Genomic DNA, 5,983 nt, shown 5'->3' on the forward strand with positions numbered 1-5,983 from the left:
TACCACACACGCATAGATTATGGATATGAACAGAGCATAGCGTGGCGGAACACTTGAAATGTGGCATCCAGCACACAAGACGGGAGATAAAAGAGCCTTTACGACTGCCATTATAACCACCACAGGCTTGCCATTGTAGCTATATCGGACATGAACAACCGCGCTCGCTATCACCGTTTATCAGGCGTCACGCAGGCTTGACGTAAAAGATATACGCAGCAAGATAACCGTATTATTCCGTGCAACTAATTAGTCACTTGGTTGGACCGCTGGCGTGACGGCACTGTGCTATATATAACTCAGTTGGCAGAGTATGAGTTATAACAAGGCGTCGTAATGTTTGTGTTTCTGTCCGAATATCGTATCTCAGTCCTATATATATGTACAATAATGTCAAGCTACTGTGGAATGCAGCTGGAGAGCCTTAGCTTGAGTACATCGGACGGTGAGTGTCTTATGTTGACTTGAGTATATCCTTTCAGAACTCACCGCCAACGGAGATTCGTCGCTCCACAGCTGCAACAGGTTTACGTTATGTTGTACGATGTCTACCGTTCACTTCCTAAACAACGCCTTACAGGTTTTCTGTTCTGGCCAAAGTTACGTCGGGATTTCGCTTGCGGCATGACTGCGACTCATATGAAAGCTGCTCGAATAATTTCTAACGGACGGAAAATTTCTAGGTAACGAATATTACGTGATTTCTGGGTAGGCTCGTCAGACGTGCAAGCGCCGTTGCACGCATTGAACGAACTAGGTTATGCCAGTTTGTCAAGTGGTACCAGCTCTTCGTAACTAAACATTTGGTGAAATATATTTCTGTTACTATCACTGTGAAGCTTATACATGGTACATGGAGGTATAGAGAAAATGTACGCAAGCCATTTTGTATTTATCGAATATCGAATTTATGTCAGTAGCACACCGACGGCATACTAAACCGACATTTGTGGCTTTGCTATCTTACGACAGTGCAATAGGTTCAATCGGTTAAATGCTAGTGGTATCGGCACTCACTTCAGACCATCGTAAACACTTATAGAAAATAGCAAGAGACCAATAAAGGCTCAGCAGCGGGCTCTGAAGAGGAAAGGCAACAACTATCTCAAGAGTTTTTCGGTCTGGCCCGTAAAAAAATCCTCCTACCTTATTCTCCTGTCGTTCCTGTACCTGTTTACCGCTTCCACATTTTATGCTGCGGCACTATCTATCGAGCTGACATGCCTATTGAAAATGTAACTATAGTATACAACTATATTTCGTATAGATTCGTTGTAACGTTTGCATTTCTTTCGCGCCCAGAGACCTTTTCAATTCTCAAATAGGCTAAATAGTAAAAATCCAGCATTTTGTTCTGCGACACTGGTTTTGGTTATTTTTTACTGTTCCGCTCGCCAGAGGCTCTGTAAGCAAAGTCGGAGTGGGGATGGAATTCCGCAACCTGTGTGCCGCAACTGCTTCACAACGGCAGCTCAGCTGTGATGGGGCTGTTGCCGCGTGCTACGGGCCTCCTTCCAAACTAATCACTTCTCAAACGGCCTTTTCTGTCCAGGCTCCCTTTCTCAGCCAACCTTCCTTACTCTCTGCCGTCTACTTTTCCATATGAATGGAAAGATAACAGTGAGGGACTGGAGGCAAGCAGCCAACCAAGGAGGCAAAACTTGTGAAGCTGGTAACTATTAGCTATGTGTGCTAGTGGTATCAAGGAGCAACGGCAGTGGGAATAATCTCACCGCTACCAATACAACTAACCAATCGGCGTTTCTTTCCTCAGAAGTCTAAGCAACACACCGAAATCCCACTATTTAGAACGGTGAGCTAGTTCAGCTCAACATACGCTTTCTAGGAACAGAAGCAGGGTACGTATGAGTAAAATACAAATGTGTTCTTTTTCTATTCTTCCCTTTAGACCCCGCCTCTATTGTCTTTTCTTCCTATTCCTTAATTGAACTCTAACGTATCCTCCTATCGCGCTCATCACTGGGCAAGTGGTGAATGTTTTCGCCTTCCATGCCTCTTTTTCTGCTCAGACTGCCCAAATTTTCTGCGCGACAATGCCAATTCAACTGACCAACGAAACAGTCACAGATCACCGATCCAACGATTCGCATTCGCGTATAGCTAGTTAACATTTAGCCATAAATTGGGGAGGCGTACGGGAACGGTCAGACTTTTATACGACATGAGACCATTTATTAGCCTAAAACTTCGGGTGTAGCAGACAGGTCGGACAACACAAATGAATGAAGAAAGGTGCATAAAAACAGAGGCAATCCAGAACGATATGCGTAGGGCATATTGACGTAGCTTGAGCGTCTGCCACACATTAATAATATACCATTTCGCAGCTCGTTAATAATGTCGCCAATCTATAAAGCTGATTAATTTGATAACTAACGCGAACATGTCAATGAAATGAGTAGATGGGGATCGCCTGCATCGATGAGCATCCAGCAACTATTGGAATATCAGCCCAGTACCATCAAAGGCTTTGGTTGTGAATGGACGAAATATGCGGGGTTATTTAACTCTTCAATACACCTCCTCGTTGGCTGGTTGACACGCGCTTTATAGCGAAACCAGTTTGAAGCGAAAGATCTGCCAGGACCTCGTTGCTTGGCGATGACAAAGGCAAGTCGCTGTTTTTTCTGTTATCTTTTTAACAGCTTACAGGTTTCGTTATAGGGGAAGGGGTGTAACAGTTTGCAGAAGCTTGGAGCGCACGCATAGGAGCGCCAGGGTTTTCCCTAGATGTTAGCATAATAGTTGTACTCATAAGCCGGAAGAACGCCAGTGCAAACACTTAACGAAAAAAATCTAAAACGATACGTTCGATTCCGAACCTAGACGTGTCTAGCACGCAAGTACGTTATGACTACACACCTGCATAATTCAAGTACCTGCATAACCTTGGTGGTACATACCTCCTAACCTACGTTGCTTAATCAAGATTTTCTGGACGTCTATTGAACCGTGCACGCGGTTGCGTTGCTGGAGTATAGGGCTTCCAATCGTAAGCGTTTAGTACCGAACCTTCGATAACGCAAAAAAAAAGGAGCGATTTGGGCCACTATTCCCACCAAATCACAGCAGTTTGTTTTACCCGACTCAACCGTGAGCTTGCGACGCGTACGTAACGACCAATATATTTGTTTAGTATTAAGCATTATACACGATTAACCTGAAGCATTGGTGCTGCTAATTGATTAGATGAGACATGTTTGATGACTCTCTTACGTGTGATTCTAGGTGGGTCTAGCTGATATCCCTAATGATCCTAGAGGGAAGCCGTACTCCGTTTGCATATCGCCCCCGTCGCTTTCTCGACGTCCTACGGAACTCTATAGACAGAACATCACCAACTGGACATTTACGCCGTTGCCAGACCTCCTCACCGCCATTGTGCACATGCTGAACAGAGAGGAATACGTAAAATGACGTAAGGACGTTTTCAACGAGGCCCTCAACTAGTTATAATACCAACAACCGCTCACCCGTGATATCCGCTTTCCGTTGAAGTGGATTTAGGGTTTTGCGTGAAATTTGAAATTACGCCAGCTGTTCTACGTACATTCATACTTTTTGGATTCTGGTATAGCCTAAATTAGACACGTGACTGTGTCCGAAGCGCCCCTCGTCGCACCGTCATCGTCCTGCCTGTCCTAATGATCGTCTTAAATTGAGTGGACTGATCAGGTTAGCCTTAATGAAGCCGACTCGGCAACTGACATCCCTCGTAATATGTCGTTATGTAAATGGACAGTGGAAGGCACTGATCTATGATCTTCAGCTAAACCTGCATAGATACACATGTCGTACTCGACAAACTGCAGAACATATTCTAAGACTGAATATCCTGTTGTTTCGTAGCTGTTTTGTTCGAAAACATAAGAAACATCAGGACCCTAAAATCTATTAAGCTCTGTCCTCTGATTAGCACCTCTCTGCGATAAGTAGTTTCCGTCTCACGTTCGAAGTGGTTCAAATAGATGTTCCTACGTAGCACGCACACTCATGCATCTGCATAGCAAAGTACACAGTAACTGTGGTGGTCGTAGCAACATATTGTTGTATAGGAAGCGCAAAAGTTGCGGAGCAGTTTCCATGCCCTCACAGTGGAAAACAACTAAATTTTGTGCCCTGTTCAGGGACTTTAATTTGGATCGCGCATAGGAAAAAAATAGGACTATTTGCAAGGTGGCTTTCACACTTTGATCTCGTTCGCGTAGTTTTAACTTGCAGCCTTGCATAGCTCAACGTTTTAGCTCTATAATTTTGTGAATCATTTCATAATTACTGCGTTTTAGATCGTGAATTGTTTCCTTCGTTATTTCATAATTTCGAAGAGGAGTCAAGACGAGTCAAACAAAAAAACTGGACGGCCATTTGAGGTTGCGGCCGCACATCGAGGTCCGCCGTCCTAGGAATATGATTACAAGCAGATCGATTGTTCCTCGTGCTGAGTGACAAGACGCTTCGCCAGATACGTTGAAACAAGCTGTTTACAAGCAATGTCCTCGTTTAGGCTCGTAAAAAGGTTAGCAACATGTCACGATATAGTTTTCCCGCGACTCTTGTTGCCGTTCCATGGTTGTCCTTCAAAAAGGGGTGCCCAATGACATTTCCGATCAACAAGCCGCACAACGCAGTGACTTTTCGTGAATGAAGTGCTTGTTCGACGGTCGCTCTTGAGTTTCCTCAGCCCCTCAGTTATTTATTCATATTGTCATCCAACTGAAGATATTTTTTTTTTGTTTTTTTCATATCATAAAAGTTTTTTTTTCATAAAAAAAATTAAAAAATAAAAGATGATATGATCAATCAAGTCGGCGCACGCGTTGTGTTTCAACATAGGCTCAGTGAGCAAGCGACGCTTATGGTCTTGTATTCTTACTGGTTGAGGGCGATGAAGACGTAACTCGCGCTTTCGAGTGAGTCGCAGGGCGCGACGTCGTGTTGAGTTCGCTGGATAGGCATCCGAGATGCTCCTTGCAGTTACGTTCTGACTAGACTGTTAGGCTCGTAATCGCCTTAACTTTTTTCAGTCCACGAGTGGGCCATTCCATTTGCTTTTCTTGGTCAAGTACCTCTCCCGAGCCAAAGAAAAGTGTCGTCTGTATTCGGTGCGACACGGAGAAGCTCCGTAATTAACTGCTTATTGAAATAGTATGTTCTTATGAACAACAATCGCTGTTCCATACGATAGCGTCGCATCATTGGATACCGGAGGCGCTATTGTGCTTATCGGTTCTGCTAACCCTCGCTTGTTTATAGCGCCCTATATATATTGACATTATGCATCTATATTAAAATAAACAGATGCCTAATGTAGTATGCCGGAACCTGTAGATTTAATGTGATGCACGACTCTCGCGTAACCCTGCTGATGATGAATAAGATAAAGCAATGTCTGTATGCTGATCGATCATAAGTATAGTCATCATTAAAAAAATTATCTGTTTCTTTCTTTGTATATCACACGTACATAGGAAACAGACCAAGTAATCAGGAGGCGCTATATGCCAGCTGCAAATTAGCTTTTCACAGATATTTTAAGACAGCCTATAGGGTAGGGGAATGTTGATACTATGTCGATACTGGTGCTGGCTGCTTGTCTGCGGAAGACCCCTAGAGGGCATTCCCAGACTGCAGCTGTATAGAAGTCAAATCATTTAATCTTATCTCCTTATAGCTTTTTTTATAACAGATAAGATGTCTTTATTTTGTGAAGGCTATGCTCTTCTTCACATTGGGCTGGATCGTCACACTTTTCGCAAGCTTCGAACATGTCAATCATAGTGCAGTCTAATCTTACTGCAGGTGCAGTAACCTGGTCTATAACATATAGACATTGAAGTATAACGATATTGTAAAAAAAAAGCTTGCCTCTGTTATTGAGACCATGAACGAGCAACGTTGTTATTCCTAACAAATGTTTGTTATTAGGCAGTTCACAATACCTCTGAGGTATACAGGCCTATAG

The 5,983-nt window shown here is 43.5% G+C and overlaps 1 long non-coding RNA gene across 2 annotated transcripts; it reads left to right on the plus strand.

Annotated features, from left to right (window-relative positions):
- The first annotated feature begins 293 nt into the window (after nt 1–293).
- On the plus strand, nt 294–2,903 carry LOC111263836 (uncharacterized). 2 transcript variants are annotated; one of them, XR_002682491.2, is made up of 3 exons: nt 294–445; nt 1,399–1,859; nt 2,424–2,903. It is a non-coding gene; the product is annotated as an uncharacterized LOC111263836 (long non-coding RNA). The 2 variants fall into 2 exon arrangements; XR_002682493.2 differs by having other exon boundaries at nt 1,775–1,859.
- The last annotated feature ends 3,080 nt before the right edge of the window (nt 2,904–5,983 follow it).

The sequence above is a fragment of the Varroa jacobsoni genome, unplaced genomic scaffold (genome assembly GCF_002532875.2).
Source record: "Varroa jacobsoni isolate VJ856 unplaced genomic scaffold, vjacob_1.0 scaffold_86, whole genome shotgun sequence".
Lineage (NCBI taxonomy): Eukaryota > Metazoa > Arthropoda > Arachnida > Mesostigmata > Varroidae > Varroa > Varroa jacobsoni.